Source organism: Nomia melanderi, chromosome 5 (genome assembly GCF_051020985.1).
Source record: "Nomia melanderi isolate GNS246 chromosome 5, iyNomMela1, whole genome shotgun sequence".
NCBI classification, from domain to species: domain Eukaryota; kingdom Metazoa; phylum Arthropoda; class Insecta; order Hymenoptera; family Halictidae; genus Nomia; species Nomia melanderi.
In genome coordinates, this window is record NC_135003.1 from 9,333,885 (window position 1) to 9,350,733 (window position 16,849).

A 16,849-nucleotide genomic window follows, 5' to 3' on the forward strand; every position below is an offset into this window, starting at 1 on the left:
TACTCAGTATCAAAGTCACACGATGTCATGGAAGGTTAGTGCACATTTTACATTTTCTTCGCAAAAAAACATCAAATAGAAAGCAAGATAAGTAAACGTTAAAGATAAGCGAGAGCATCATGAATCATTGGATTCTATCTTAGTTTGTAATACTACTGACGTTACCAAATAAAATACCAGTATCTGTTTCAGTCTTAATTTACGTGCTCAAGTTGGCTCAATATTTTTTGTTTCGACAGTAATGTATGCTCATGCATTATTCGACTTTATACTAAATCATTCTACATACAGTCTATAGACTCTCGTCAACCATCAAAACTTCCTAATACAATTAGCAACCAAATGAGAATTTTTACACAGAATGTTTAAGAAGAATCTTAACTTATTAGCTTAATATTCAATTAGCTTAGCACACTTATCAAAAACACACCTCCCAGTTCCCATGCAATTTTCCACTTCCGCAAACCGAAAGAAGGCATGCCCTACTCTTTCGCGCAATTATATCAATTTGCTCCAATCTTATCTCAATCTAAAGTCAATCTTTGCTTAATTAAGCCTTAATCAACTCAATGCGCTGAAAATCAAACCTTCCGACGTAGCATGTAACTTTCCGTTTCCTGGAGCTACGTGATTACAAATTAGGACCGTTCAATCTCAAAATTATCTTAATTTACCTCCTCTATAACTCAATCAAATCAGTCTTGACTCAATTGACTCAGCAGACATCCAGACATCAAATATCTTGCACAACATGTAATTTTCCATTTACGATAACTACAAACACAATAAGAACGCTTCTCTCGTCTTCACGATTACCGTATACTTTCAATCACTGCTTACGAACATCCTGTGTATAGTACTCCAAAAAATTTTCTTGTCTCGCGAGACGTTCATTTCCATCACTGGACCTCCACGTTGGTACCCTCGGCGGGGGTCGCGACGTAGAAGGGAGAAAGAACGATGGAAGCGACAGGGAGAGAGTAATAAAGAGAGGGAACATGAGAAAGAGAAAGACATCGAACCGTGTGGGCGGAAGCGGGACAAGGTGGAGAGTGGGGGGCGGACGGAATAACGAAGGGAAGACAAAAAGAGAGAAGGAAGCTAAAGAGGGAGAGTGGGAGAAATGGAAATACAGAAAGAGAGACAGCGTGAGAGATCGAAACGGGAGGAAAAGCGGAGAAATGATTCAGAGACGAACAGAGATAGAGCGCTCACCAGGGCAGAGGGGGGTGGTGGGCTCGAGTGAAAGGGGGTACGAGAGACGCGAAGGGGGAAAGCGGATCAACACGAAAAGGCACGAACGTTTCCGAGCTACGTGTGACGAGCCACGAAGAAACAGCGGGTACTTCACGATGACCGACTTTGGCGCACGGTTTCGACCGAATTGTAATAATTAATTGTCTTTTAGTTTGGAGTAATGGAAAAATGAGTTGAGAAAAATGTATTTCGGTTTTGGGGACGAATAAAGAGAAATATGCAATTGGAGAAGGGAAGATATTGTGGAGATTGATACAATAATCATTGAGGAATGTGTCAGATTTCCAAATTTTCTGTTATCTAGGTTGTTAGAAATGGTACATGATAATGGTACCTATTGAATGAAGTAGGTATTTAGAGTCACCATAAAATAATAACCAGTGATAATGGAGCAGTCTAGATGTAGATGTCAACTAGAGAGTCCGACACTATTGTCGAAATACAGACGCTACGCTTTATAAAATGGTACCCAAAAAAGATAAAAAAAATCAGCTTCATCATTCATCTTTCAATAGTGAATATTCATAATATACTTCACCTACAATAAAAAATGAATACAGTTTCCATCTACTACAAGAAAGTGAACATACTATATAACGCTACTCAAAAAAGGTACCCAATCTCGGACCCACCCCTTCCCCGAGTTCGCAGCACAGAGTCCCCCGAACAAAGCCAGAATTTGCATACACGCATAAACTGCGAAGCAATTACATAAAGACGGACAGGTCGTTCAACAAAAATGGTTCCGGAAGAAGTCGCCGCGCTGGGCATTCGTCTTCTCCATTAGCCCGTCACACGGCGGAGTCGAATTCATTCGTCATCGGCGGTGAACCGCGCGCGTCCAACCTCCGGCGTCGCACAAAAGCCCGCTCGCTGGCCACGCGGTACCATAAAACCCATGCAACAACAAATCACAGTTGAACGTCGCGTCCGCCGTGGCTGGCAACAACTCATTCTCCCGCGTGCCGTTTCCACTCCGATAGCGCCCTAATGAAACCGTCGTGCGGTTTCGAAAAAATCTCAGGCTGAAAGAACGGATCGCAAACTCCGCGCTCCCGCGAGGAATCTCTATCACAAAAGGGGACACGGAGAATCGAAGCGCGCAGAACAGAGAATATGGCCCCGGACCTCGAGGCATCATCGGCCCCAATGTCAACGACCGCTTCCCGCGTCACAGGAACTGTCTCTCCCTGACCTTCAACCAAAAATCACTGTTCATCCTCCTCCTTTTCCTCCTCCTCGACCTCCTCGACCTCCTCGACCCTCACAACCGTCTCCCTCCCACTTGACGTGGCCAGCCAACGCCGGACCCCGCGGGGTGTGGCGTCGCCGCGAAGCCACGTGATAACGGCACCGGTCGGTTTTAATGGTCCACGACAGGCTGTTACGGATGTTATGACACCTCGGGACCAGTGTTGAGTTCACGGAGCCCAGCCGGTGTCCGCCGGAATTCCTGATACCGTCCGATAAACAGGGACGGAGATAACGGGCGCGTGTGACTAGAAAAAGACGATCGAACTTGACAGGGGAGGGACGAATGAAGGTAGAGAAAGATGGAAAATGGTGGGGAGGCTGTGATGCCACGAGGAAAGCGCGGGAGGGAGAGAGGACTATTGAAGAGAGTGGGAGGATGGACTACAGAAGAGTAGGAGGAGTGGAGAGGGGAATGGAAGAGCGAGGGAGAGAGATAGCGTGCACGTTCCAACACGGTCTCCCACGATTCTATACGCGTCCCTCGGTGCGCGCGTGTGCACGTTCAAAGAGGTGGCTGGGCAGGTGGGAGGGAGGGGGGTAACGCTGCGGAAAGGGCGGGGGAGCGGGTGGAGGAGGTGGTGGAGTGTCGGAGAGAGGGGGAGGGCAGAGAGGAAGCACGGCCAGGGGGGACGGCGGAGGGAGAGATAGCGAGGAGGGCTGCAGAGGGCGGAGAAGCGTCCCACGGGAGTTTTTCGGCGGATCGCTGTGCGACTAGTGTGATCTCTCGCGAGTAGCGGTCTCGATCGATCTTATTGGCGGTTCAGCGAGCGCAGTCGAGCCGAGGTCTCGACGCTAGAGTCAGTGCACGGTGAGCCTCTCCGGTCGAGGGATAGCACGAGGCCTGCTAAACACGGCGCACTGTGGTGTGGAACGGTGTTTTATTAGAGAGAGGAGGAAAAGAGAGGGAAAGAGGATATTTTGTTTTAACGTTCCGATATAGAAGGAAAGTTTGTTGGTATACGCGTACGTATCTCTCTCTCCCTCTCTCTCTGTTCCGCTGTTCGTATGTGTTCGCTCAAGGATCGTGATTGTTAGTTAGTTTTCTCAGTGGTTTTTCCATTCTGCGGAGGATAATTGTATTGTTGTTGGTTATTCGGGGGATAAACTGGTAATAAAGTGGTGTTGTGGTGACGATCGAAAGGGAGGTTCGAGACAACGGAGGATAATTGGAGTAATTGGAGACGATCGAGGAACTGGACGGGGACGAAGTCCACGGTGGATCGTTGGGGACACGTTTGCTGAATCTCGACTGGCGTGAGTCCGATTTTCGATGATTTCGGTCCTCCGATTGGTTTTCTGGCGGTTTTTCTCGAAATCTGTTGCATAGGAGTTTTATTGTTAATTACCGGGATTGTGGATTTCATGTATTTTATACTTGATACAGTTGGTGGCAACTGCCTGTGAATGGAAGTCTTTTATTGAGACTTTCAAATATTAATTTGATGATCATTTTGTCGAGTTAATGTATGAAGATTTATATTTACACAATTATCCACAGTCCTGTAATTGATGAATAAACGAGATGGACTTCGAAAAATAGCTAGCGAGAATGAGAACACATTTTCTTATTTTCAAACGAGTCGAGGAGAAAATTCACTTTGGAACTGAACGCGTATTTGTGCCTGACGCTTTGGTAGTCGCTGGACCAACATTCGCCGAAACCCTCAGAGGACTCTTTTGTAAATCGAAATCCTTGAAGCACATTTTTCTTTCTATTCTACTGTCTTGAAACTCCTGAAACGAACTCACGTCCCAGATAAATGTTTCTTTAACGTAGCCGCGTAGAAATTTATTCTTGAATTACTTATCCGGAGCTATCCGCAAATGTTTTCAAACGATATTTCTTCTAAATTAAACAAAAGAGAGGTACTGAGGATCGTGTTGAATCTAAAACCATCAGAAATTCATGCGAACGTTTCCCGCTCTTTTTACAATATTATTCTTTGTAACGTTCGAACTTCTAAGCAGATAAATTGAGTATTTTGTATCTTCATATACAAACAGGAAGAATGGATTTATACACGTTTCAATTAACTTATATTTTTATAGCCACATGAGTCAATTCTAATCATTTCTCCAGGAAGCAGCCTCAAATTTTCAATATCTATAAAAAAATCGGAAATAAGACAATTCTACTCGTCCGGTAATTCCACTGTTAATGGAAGATCGAGAATTGTAGCGAGCGTCGAGTTTTCGTGCGGCGAACGGAGTTGAGTCTCGTATCATTCGAACCGGAGGCCTTGGATCCTCAAGGCAACCTAGAGAGATGGTAGACGCGCGATAAACCTTCGCTCGGGCATCCCGCGTCTCGAAACTTTTTCTTTTGAATCGAATGGTCGCGCGCCGCGACTGATCGACGGCTAAGAATTCTTAATACTCGCGCGTCGCGCTTATTTTCCGCCATTTTAACGAGCCGATTCGATTTCGTGGACCCAGCGGAATCAACTCAAAACGTTCGCGCGCTTTCTCCTGGCTCTGTTATTCCGACATATTTGAATGAGACGCGCGATCGATCACTTTTTTACTGTGCGCTTTTTGTTTAATCAGGACAAATGTTTCCCGGATAGGGAGTAGATAAATCGTTCGGGGACCGTGCTTTTTTTATACCGGGAACATTCGATAAGAGGCATTATGGTGATCGTATTCGAGTTAGAGGAATGGAGGCCAGAGACCATGACTTGAAGAATCGGGGGAATTGAGCTCGACCGGAAGTTCTTTCATAAGCAGCTTAAAGAGAACACCGTGGTTTCTATTCTTTAGGACTTGATGTCTTGTAGCTAATACACGAAATTGATTTAAGAGAGGATTGTTTATCTATTTGTGGACATAATTACGTAAATCGAATTTGAAATTCTAATGTTGTCAAGCTATAGGAACGAGAAACTGAATCTGTTTTTATGGACTTTGTTGTAAGAAGTTGCAATATTTTATGACATACGCTCCATACTGAGAAAAAGTTGATGTTTAATGCAGTGAATTATAGGAGGATTGTAAAATTCATTGGAACGTTGAATTTATAGTGTTTTTTAGGAACAGTAAATTTTTCAATCATTCGCATTCGTTTTTTTCACGTTGTATTTCAGCGTCGCCGCAAAGGATAAGAATACTCAAACAATCGGAGTTTTGATTCTAATATCAGACGTGAGTCACCTGTGACTCACGTATTGTGGAACGCGTTAAATTACCCTTACCATGACATTTGAACCACTAAAACCAAGTTCGAAAGGAATTCTAAAAATAGCGCGTCGTGGGTTGTACAGAATAGCCGTAAAACGGTTGTTTGTCTTATTTAAATGAAGATTTTTTATTTTAATCATGCAAGTACTAAATCATTCCATGCGAACAGAAACGATTTTCTGGAGAATCTGTGTTTCCACTGATTATCATATTCCATTATTTATTTTCTAGGCTATAATATTTTTAATCTAAATTCCACATATCCTACTTACACGTATAATGTCCCACTTTTCATTAAAAAAATAAATTCCAATAAAACTCAAGAAAAATAATATTTAAAACAATTCAATATTTCACATCTTTTTTCGCGTTGCCTGTATTAAGCAATTAATGCCAGAGTTCAGAGTTCTCCGAGAGATTAACCTTACGAAAAAGAAGAAACTTTCTCCGACAATTTGTTCGTGGATCAACGGAACGCGAAAAAGAATATGCGAAAGTGCTTCTGATGCTTTATAATCGTTGTTTACGTTGATATCGGTCGATCGAAATTTCGATAATCATGTTTACGACGCCTCCGACCGGAATTATCATTCGGCGCGAGCCCCGTAGAAAGTTCCGCCCGCTTGCAATTGTATAAACGAATCCTTTTTCCCTCGTTCAAGGATTAAACGGTCGGCGTGAAACGCACCGAGTTCACCAACCACTCGCGTTACGCAATCATTCGTCTATCGTTGTCGTGGAATTCAGGTCAGGCGTCGTGTCCTATGGTAAGCTCGTCCCGCGTGCGAGATTCGAGTCGTTCTAACATTGATTCCGTCGTTTTTCTAGACGATTGTGAGCAAAGGAGACGAGGGATTTCGTCGGCTATCGCGAGCCGCTTGTGTCAGTCGTAAATCCTTGTCAGATTCGGATAGTTATCTTGTGCTGAAATGATTCTTGCTGCGAGGATTATGTATCCGTTACCTGAAAGTGGCAAGAACGATCTGACCATTGATTACATAGCGATGGTGCAATAATTCGTGCTGTGGACGACATAAAGAATTTATGTATTGCCGGCATGAATTATTTCCGCATTGATTATATTCTAGGGATATAAGGAAGGCATAAGGAACTTATATATTTCTGGCAAGAATTAGTAAAGCAGAGTTTAGGAACTGTTGCTGCAAAGATTCTTGTCGCGAAGGATTTATGAGACACGTATGTGAACCGTAAGAATTTTTAAACATTGTATAGGTATTGTTGGTACAATGATTGTAAGTGCAATAATGTCGTGAGGGACATAAAAAGTTTATGCATCGGCGGTAGGAGTTATTGGAGTGATGTGCGCGCATATATACCTGTCCTTGAAGTTTGAACCAAGCTTGGTTTTTCAGCTCTCGGATCCTTCGTCCGCTGCATATTCAATTGGAGAATACAGTATTTGTGCACCATTATCTGTGCCTATCTATGTTTTCAATGTCGCGTGTAATTTAAAATTGTTCATGGTCGCATATGTCTGAACGGAATATTAAATTATTCTAGAGTAGGAGGAACGATAATGGTTCCCTATTACTTTGAGCACAGAAATGCACCAAATAATCAGTAAATATTTAAATTCATATCAACATTCTCGGCATACTGAAAAGTATTAAAGCCCAAAGTAAATTTAATTATATCGTTAAAACCGAAAACACTAGTTTTAACATCTTGCACTGTGGTTTCTTTCGCAACTGCGCACGGCAGAACATTTTTATTGTTCATAATTCATTGGAAAAAGAAACAAATTTCACGTTGATTCTATATCTGCATTTGTTCTAAAATGAGTAAACACGAGAATTGATAATTGAGAAGTAATATTTAATGTGGACTTGCAAGAGTGAAGTGACGTACATATTTGTTAAAGTTTATTTGAAATCTTCGCCACGAGTCTGGCACGATATTGCAAGGCGAGAGGTTAAAACGGGTCATTAAATAACACACGCAATGTGTTACTCGTATTTCTAAATTCACACGAGTTTCAGTCGCGGGGACTCGAACACGATCACGAAAATGGCAGTAATCGAAGCTCCGGTGGATCGCCAAGGAAAAAGATTCGCGCGCGTTCGTTTCGCTGTTTCGTTTGGCTTAAGTCAGCGGAATGCGAATCATCGAGAGTGGAACGGCCCCGGTTGGACGCGGTCATTGGCCACGCGTTCCACCACGTGGGTTGACAGATTTTCATTCAAGGCCCCTCTTTTCTAGAAATAGACGGCGGACGGGCTGGTTCCGATGAATGGACGGTTCCCAGTCAAAATCACGATAACAGAGTGAAAATCGAAGCCTGATAGGCTGTCTGTCGGAAGCCAGCAGCGATCTATGCTGCTGAAGGCGAAGAGAACAATTGAATTCCGAGAACTTTTCATTGAATGGTTTAATATCGTAACGAGTAAGTTTTTTTCTGAGAATATTTGAAGGAAAAATGATAAATGGAAGAAGGTTGATATGGATTTTTGGAAAATAGTGTAACATAGAGCACTGTGAAGCAGGAAACAATAAAAGAGATCGATTTCTAAGAAATTGTCATATATTGATCAATTATTGTCATAATTGAAAAATACATCGAGGAAGATGAACCGTGGATTTTTTGGAAATATTGTGATTTATCAGGTGAAGGAATAAGTGATTCGTTATTTTCTGTAATTTATCGTGACTTGGTTCGAGTTTCGAACGTTCTTCCAAAGTTCTGTTTCATTGAAATTGTACCATGTATCAGAATGCAGCTTCAAAATAGCATCGTGTCATAGACAGTCGTTAATTTTTGTAAAAATGTATCGAAATTAGAAGGAAAGTATAGAGGAATATTTAATGATATACCCGCTAGAATATTAAAGGAAGTGTGCCACACTCGTCGAACCTGCAAGAGAACCTTGTTCTATTGATCTCGTTCTTCTCCGGTTCCATCAATGCTTTTAATAGGTCGCTCATGAATACACGCGTCACGAATGATTATCTAAACTTAACTCTTAATTGCCGGCTTGTTGAACAGCGAGTTTATTTCATTTATTCATACGTATTCATGATATCTCAGATTGAGCGACATTTAAAGGATTCTTATCGGTTTCCTATCAAGGGACATAGACACGATTTCATTTAAACATGTCCAGAAAGATAGACGATTAATTTTCGTGGAATTTATGCACACAGACTAGATAATATTCGTATATAATATTTGTGCACGCAGAATAGTTTACAAAGTTGGGAGTCGGACAGAAACTTTAACCGACATTAAATTATTGTGGTTTGTTAGCCGTTCCGAATTTTATTTTCCTTAACGGTGAACTGATATTAACGGATCATGTTCATTACTCCGAAAGCCAATAAATTGTTTAATAATGCGCGTGACGCTCATTTCCATTGTGCTCGCCCGGATCACAATAGAAATGATTTAATGTTATAAATACCCCGAACAAAATCGGCCGTGTTCGTCATCAATGACGGTGGTACCATGAGAGAACAGTCCATTGTTGGTCTCCGATGAATCGAAGTCGCCGGTCGAACGTGTTAATCACGTTCTCGGGCTCCGCGTCAGAACTTCTGAAGCTTGCATCTACCTGGTAATTCAAGGATAAACAGAACGCGCTGTTTTCTTTTTTCTCCCTTTACAATTCCCTTGCATGCCGAAGGGTTATCCATGTGATCGTTTGAAATCTCTCGGAGCTTTAAAAAAAATACAGACAAATAAAAATGTTTGTTCTCGTAAAGAATAGACATTGCTCGCGTCAAAAACAAAAGAAATTCAGTAATTACCAAGCAATAGTTTGTTGGCATTAATCGATATTAAACCTGCAGACACAGAACTTAAGTAACACAATCAAAAACACCGATTAAACGGGCGCGCAACGAAATAATACTCGCATAAAGCGTAACGACAGGCGCAAAACGGCAGCAAAAATTAATCAGCAAAAAGTATGAACAACGTAACAAGCGTAAAACGCAAGAAAATAGGGGAAAAATGCATCGGATCGGCGGGTCGAATCTCCGAACAATCAAAAGTCAAAATCGATGGTAACAAATTAAATCGCGCGTCGGACGTATCGATGCGAAACCGTAACGAAGCGAAGTACTAGGGGGTAGAAAAAACGGTCCAATAAATGGCTATTAATAATCGCGGGGAGGGGTGGGCGTCAAAGGGGAGCGTGGCGTGCGAGTTATCAGTAGTGATCGTCGACGCATGTCGTAACGAACGCGAAACGAGGCCGTTCGTCTATCGAAAGTAGAATTTCCCGTTGACAGGAGAGAAAGAGAGAGAGAGAGAGAGAGAGAGAGAGAGAGAGAGAGAGAGAGAGAGAGAGAGAGAGAGAGAGAGAGAGAGAGCACGTGGTGCGGGTCTATCTAGTATCCCTTTTGTCCGAGGATGAATCCCCGGGCGATCAATTAGTATAAGCAAGACAACAAGTTAGGGTCCAGGTGGTCTGTGATTTCGAGGGGCATCAGATTCGACGCTCGCTGCTTCCCCTAATCGATGACTGACGTTTGAAAGGGAGCCACCAGACCCATCATCATCCCTTGGCGAAAAGGATCCGTCATATTTTCTCCACGAATTTTCTTCCATATTTTTCTTTTCTCTGGTTTGCGTTCCGTTCTTCTTCGCGATGCATTTCACCGGAATAATTCCCTGTGTACACCGGCCCCATAATCGTCGGCGCATTCAATTCCCTCGCGTTAAACAGCGAATAAAAGGGGGAGGAGGGAAAGTTCGTACGGACGGTATGGTACCTGGAACGACGGACCAAACTTCCGGCGGAATTGGTAATAAAAGAGGCGGGATCGGTGGGAGTGACGATATAAAGCCGCGTCTCGCTCGTATAACTTGCTCGTAAATCCAACCTCCAACCCCCTCGCTCCCCGTCATCCCCTTTCCAGTGCTGTCTGTCCGAGTCGGACTGACTCGGGATGGATCCAGGAACACGTGCACGCACGCCGGGAACGCGAGGACCGGCACGAATTACGGTGACGTTCCGAACGAGCTCGTCTTCGGCACCGTTGACATGGTATTGTTAGTCGTACGGATGGTACGAGTCCAACGGATTTGTTATTCGACGGAGAATGCGCGGGTCGAACGATAAATAATGAGAATTTTGTTGATTCTTTTTGGGGGATAGTTTGTTCCTTTGTTCAGCAAGGTGCGCGTTGAAAATGCCGAATGGTAAGTTGAGAGGGTTGAGAGGGGTTTCATGCAAGTTCAAATTTTTAAGAACCTAGTTAGAAAAATGGAATTACGATAGACAAAGATTTTTCCTAATGAGTAATGTAAAAACCAGTGCGCTTTGTATTGAGTACTATATATTTATTGTAACATTGGTAGCGAATAAGACGATTAGATGAGTTGAATTCGATATGTATAGTTTGAAATGAATAGTCTTAGACAGGAATGGCATTTAAGACTTGAAAACGCAAGGATTTCAATTACCCCGGAAAATAGTATGTAGGCTTAGAAAAATAACACTGGTTCCGTTCGTTCGTGTACCTAATAAATTCAGGGCCTAATAGCAGGGTTGGATTTAATGAGAGCATTTGCACGCTGAACCTCCCCTATGCACGCCATATTGCATTTACCTCGTCCATTTATGAACAAGTTATTGGCTGCGATGGTTATTTACCAATAACTGGCGCTACTAGATTATAACATAATAAATATCTACACTCTGCCTACAAAAAACCTCATTACTTCTGCTATCTATACTTATTATATATTTATTTCATTTATATTTTTAACAATTTCACCAAACGCGTTAGATCGATACTCAAATTGCAGTCCAAAATTAGCATTTTGCCAAAAAATTCCTATAAGAGTATTATTATACTTCACATTCCTCACTTTCTACTAGCAAATTTCCTCCAGTCACGTGCCAAAAGACCGACATTATTATTATTGAATATCAGCACCGACGAGCGTATAAGAATTACAATTTGCCCGCGAGCGACAATATTCAATATAGAATCCAGTATCCAAACGTTGCCACTTCCCCCATGAGAGGCCCCCACACGTTTCATCGAGGTCTCCCATTGGTCTCGATCAAACCGGGTGGGAGTAGGGGGGCCACTTCAAAGGGTCACGGTCGAGTCTCCAGCGAAGGGAAAGGAGGAGGATTCATTTCTCCGACCGCGGGACCAGAAGCGCATTTGCATCTCTCTGTTCGCGAGCTCATTTTTCCGACTATCTCGTCGGAAATAAATCTGCCCCGTCGGTCGGGGGAACAGACCACAGTCGGTAATAAAAAAAAAAAGAAGAAGGGCCGGGGTGAAGGAGAGAGAGAAGAAAACGACTTCTCTTCTTTATCTGTGCCGCGTAGCGAGGCTTTTTAATGACGGGCATAAGTAAAAGCGTATCCTGCTCTTAACGACTGAAACGGAGCACGGAAATTCATTAAGGGACCGGGCCTCGATGATCCGAGGGCGTACCGCAGTTGTTTCTCCCCCCGAAACCTTGTTGTTTTCATGGCAATCGTGTCGCGATGCGTACTACCAGTGTCATTTTTTTACGGTTCTCCGGCGGACTTTTCTATTGGATTTTATTGCCTTTTTCTATTGAATTTAATTATACGGGACGCAGTGATACGTGAATGTGTTTTTATCGTCGTTTCGCAAGATCTTTCAGTTGATAATATTTTTCTATTGAATTTGATTGCACAAGCCGCATTAATGGTACGTATTTTTGCATGGAAAGGTAATCGCGATGAATTTTACAATTTCCGATGTTTATTACACTCGTAATTAAGGTTTAAATTACGTTTAGTGCATTGCGATATGTTGTCCTACGATTCGAAACGATATTTTGTGGCCGGCAGTCGCTGACTCATGCTTCGGAAATAAAGCATTCTTTATTTCATAGATTTTATCTTATCTCGTCAAGGAACAACCGAGAAATGTGTAGCATCTCTGAAATTCATAAGTCCAAGGTTTAATATGATGATATTGAAGAGATCCATGTATCCTCTAACTGTGATCTATTTATAACTCGAATGGATTCTTATCTAATTATAATTATTCCGCGGGGAACGAATATTCGGCGACTTTATACATTTCATTCTCTGTCCGTTGCTTTTAATCTGCATCGCAATATTTCGCAAGAAATTATCTGAGATCGCGCAGCGAGCGACCGGGCGAGAGCGGAAAACATATTACGATTTCTTCAATTGAATTTAAAAATGAAAATAGCAATAATCTGGTTCGCGTCAAGACAGTGCGTCGTAGGTTGCATTTACACGGAAAAAAGCTACAGCCACGAGGAATAATAAGTAAATTATTTCTCGAGACGGCGCGAGTCGTGTTTGTTCAATTAACGTTTCGGTTCCAGTATCGCGATTAACTCGCCTCCATTTACGATGCGTCCCGCGAAAAACAGGGGCGAGAGTATATCGCTGTTACGTGAAACCGTTCCCATTATCTCTCTCTCTCCCTCTCATTCAGCTGGCCGGCACTTTCTTCTTTTTTATTTACCGGAGGGCTCTATTATCGGTGCAATTACACGGCGACGTTAACAACAAGTAACGCTGATACGCTTTGTTTACACGTAACCCGTTGTAAACAGAAACAACAACATTAGAATTAACTGCCTGGAACGTTAACATTATTAGTGGCTATAAATAATTATCTCAGACTGTCTTTTAACGATTCCTATGAAATAATATCCGCATATAATGATGTTTGCATAAATTCACATAAATATATACAACGACAGAAACTTCTTAACTGTAACTTGACATTCAAATGCAGCGATGCATTTTAACTTTCCAGTTTCTTTCTCATTAACTGAACTGTTGCTACATTGAGGGAATTTTATGATATGCTCGCAAATTTTCAAAAATATTGATCGTATAATTAATGATTCATTCGTAATAATTCATTACATTATACCATCTTTTTAATAGATTCGAAACACTTCAAAATGACAGACCTAAACTATGCAAATATAATAATTCATGGTTTTTCATTATTTGCTGAATGGTTTCAATAGTTTTCGTTGAAACATTAGAAAACTTTGGTTGATATAATTACTGTGCGGTGCAGGACAATACACTGATCAATGAAACCTTCCACGTGGCGCCAAGCAAACAATGCGCGTGCAGTTTCACCGGTGGCCGCGTCGAAACAATATTTTTCACCGAGGATTAGCCATAGACGTATCCCCGCCCAGGCCGTAATAAAACACACGGGCGTTGGTGCTTTCACGCGAGACGCATCGAAATTAGAAACTTTTAATTGGATCGACAATTTACGGTCGCGAGCCGACGACGACGCCGACGTGTTCCACGCGTCCCGGGCTTTTCAACGTCCGCGGCGATCTCTCTATCCCTGTTTTTCGCGCGCGCGGGCTGCCTGCCGCGATAATTACAGCCGATTGAAATCGAAACAAATTGCAAGTTGGAAGACGGGCTCGATGACGTACACAGGAATAATAAAATTCTCGTCGGCGCTCGGTCGGGGTTGAAACTGCAACGCGACGGTCGTTGATCTCATTTCTTGGGGGTTGTAAAAGATTAATGACGTTTGTAATTGTTATTTTCATTAGTCGTGAGGGTGGAACATATTTTCAATATTGTGCTTGCGGATATGCGAAAGGGACAGGTGTAATATCTTTTTGTGTGAAATTTGTATCTATTTGTAGCTAATGAGGAACGCGTTTTATCCTTAACTATATTTACCCTTGTATATTCGATGTAACTTTTATTTACTGTATCAAGGTATCTGTTATTCACTGCTTCTGATGTTCACATTTTTGTTGAGGACAAGGTATTTTATGTCGATCATTAAACAAATATAGAAATAACATAATAATACGATAGTAATATAAGAGAAACATGGGATATCCTTTTATATCACTTCGTAAAAATATTTTGAATTACCAGAGGCCAAGAGTAAATATTATCCAGAGCGAGTATGCGTGTAAATGGTTCACAGAAATAATACTTCTAAAATTCTCGAGCTGGAGTGCTGCCTTGCTTTTTGTACTCGCTGATGCGTGATTTTATTTCAAAGAAATAAAAAATCACTTCAGACTCTCTGGAAAATCGCGGAAGGGAAACAAGATGGCGGAATTGCCAGCGGGCACTATACTTCTAGAACTTGATAGCTTGAGTGCTCGCCCGTTTATTCGTATTCAGTAATCCCCTGTTACATTTTATTGTACTGTTTCTAAAAAAAAAAAATAAATGTTCATTCATATACATTGATCTTGCAAATTAAAGCTTGAAACACAAAGAATTCCATATCTTCATAATTGCATCAGTTAAAGTCGACCACTCCGAATTTTCAATTAGTCCAATGTTCAATCACCAAAATAGGTAAACAACCACGCTAAACAGCGATTCGTGAGACTTTTCACAACAATTATATAAGTCTGGCCGTTAATGGTGGTTAAAATTCAAGATCTTGCTGAAAGAAGTCTCGAAATCGATGGATGTACGTTACTTTCGACGGATCGTCACCAATCGGTAACCCGTAAATATTTCAATCGCTGAATGAAACCGAGAAAGGAATCCGCTGAATGATCAAGTCGGCAGTTCGTGTCCTCGACCGGGACGTTTTATGACTTTTTCCCTAGGAATTAATGACGGTAATTTGTTTGAACCGCGGAATTTATGGCACACCTCCCGAGATGACTGCTGAATCGTTTTGTAATTAATATCGTCGTGCTCTGTTCCGCTCTGGAAATAATGCTGCTCGTTATCTGGATCCCTCGAACAGGCGGGTCGAGATAGTTGAATAGATAATTCCGCGCGTTCGAGCGAGTTTCCGGCGAACGAGTTTTCTTGAAACTCGACGGGAACGGGAATGGTGGTCCCAAATGGTAAACGTTGTCGCTAGCTATGCGGAAGCCAGCGCCGCGTCTAAGAATATATAAAATGTGATTAATACGATTTAGAGTAGTTCATTGCGGCCATTGTAGCCAGAGGTGGACGCCAATTGGCGAGTGCCGTTCTGGCCATAGAAGACTTAACGTGATCAAATGACTCGAATAAATTGTTCGTTATGGAAATCAAGACTAATCGTCGACGAGCTGTGAGCTGCGACAGTTCTGCCCAGTTCCGGGACCGTGTTTATGGTTGAAATGGGCCTTATTTGTTTTCGCTGATGATCGTTAATGCGGTCCAGGCATAACCGATGGTAAATAGAACTTTATTTTCTGGGGAAATTGCTTTGCTCGGTGGGCAGCGCGCTCGGTGAGTCATATGTGGGTCATCGACGACTATAACCGTAGGATGATGGAATGCCTGGTTGTCAGAGGAATGGCGACAACGTTTGTTTGTCTCTGTGCGTTGGAAGGTAATCCGTGTGACACCACGTTACGTCCTCATCGTCTGTATTTTACTTTTCAATAATTCTTTTTTAAAGTGACGGTATTAATTAATTGACGAGCCAGGTAAAAACGGGGGTATTAATTATTGGTTATTAGGAGCTTCAAACTTAAGTAGTATTTAATTATATAAAAGCGACAGTATTAATTATGTAATGGCCTCGGTATCGGAGGATTAAATTCTTCAAGGGTAACGTCTCGTGTGTGTACATTTAATTTATTTCCAGTAATTAAGTTGGATATTAAAGTTTAATGGTCACACGTATAGACACGTCTTCTTACTACATTTATAATTGCTTTTATTCATCTTCGTTTGGTTTTTTAATCCGTGCGGTTATTAATATATTTATGGAACACTCGACTCTTCAAAGCATAATAAAGTTTTTTACATTTTACATTCTTCTGGCAGTTCCCGCAAAAACACTGGAAATTGTATTAACATCGGCAATCCAATTATGACCAATCTGAAGCTACAGTCATTTTCAAGTGTCCCGAAAAAATTTATCCTCGGAGAGGTTAATCGGAGAGTTTGTAACTCGCGCGTTGTCGAGTGCACGGTGTTTATTGCATAAAAGCGTAACCTTGACGCCACTTTGAACGTCTTTATACACGTTGGTGATACGAAGCGTAAACAAAACGCGAAGGAAAAAAAGCGAAGAAGGCTGGGAGTCAAAGACGAGAACCGCTCGTGAGACCGTTTGAAGCCTAGCCTAGAAACCTTTAGCAGACCAATAGAATGACACTGTAGAATCTTCAAAAGGATCTGTTTATTATTGCTTGTAAGAAGCTCATTGTTCTTTCGTAAATTCAAGATTACATGAACCAGACAGTGAACGTGTTCAACAG

The 16,849-nt window shown here is 42.0% G+C and overlaps 1 protein-coding gene across 7 annotated transcripts in view; it reads left to right on the plus strand.

Annotated features, from left to right (window-relative positions):
• Tet (tet methylcytosine dioxygenase-like) overlaps positions 1–16,849 on the plus strand; it is a 136,512-nt gene that overhangs the window by 81,902 nt on the left and 37,761 nt on the right. Inside the window, exons 1-2 of one of the 7 annotated variants that reach the window (XM_076367521.1) lie at positions 3,144–3,474; positions 3,551–3,765. The exons of 5 other annotated variants lie outside the window; for them this stretch is intronic. The gene's annotated coding sequence lies outside the window, so the exon portion shown is untranslated. Of the gene's footprint in view, positions 1–3,143; positions 3,766–16,849 lie in introns of those variants that run through there. One more of the 7 variants, XM_076367520.1, reaches the window with a different exon arrangement.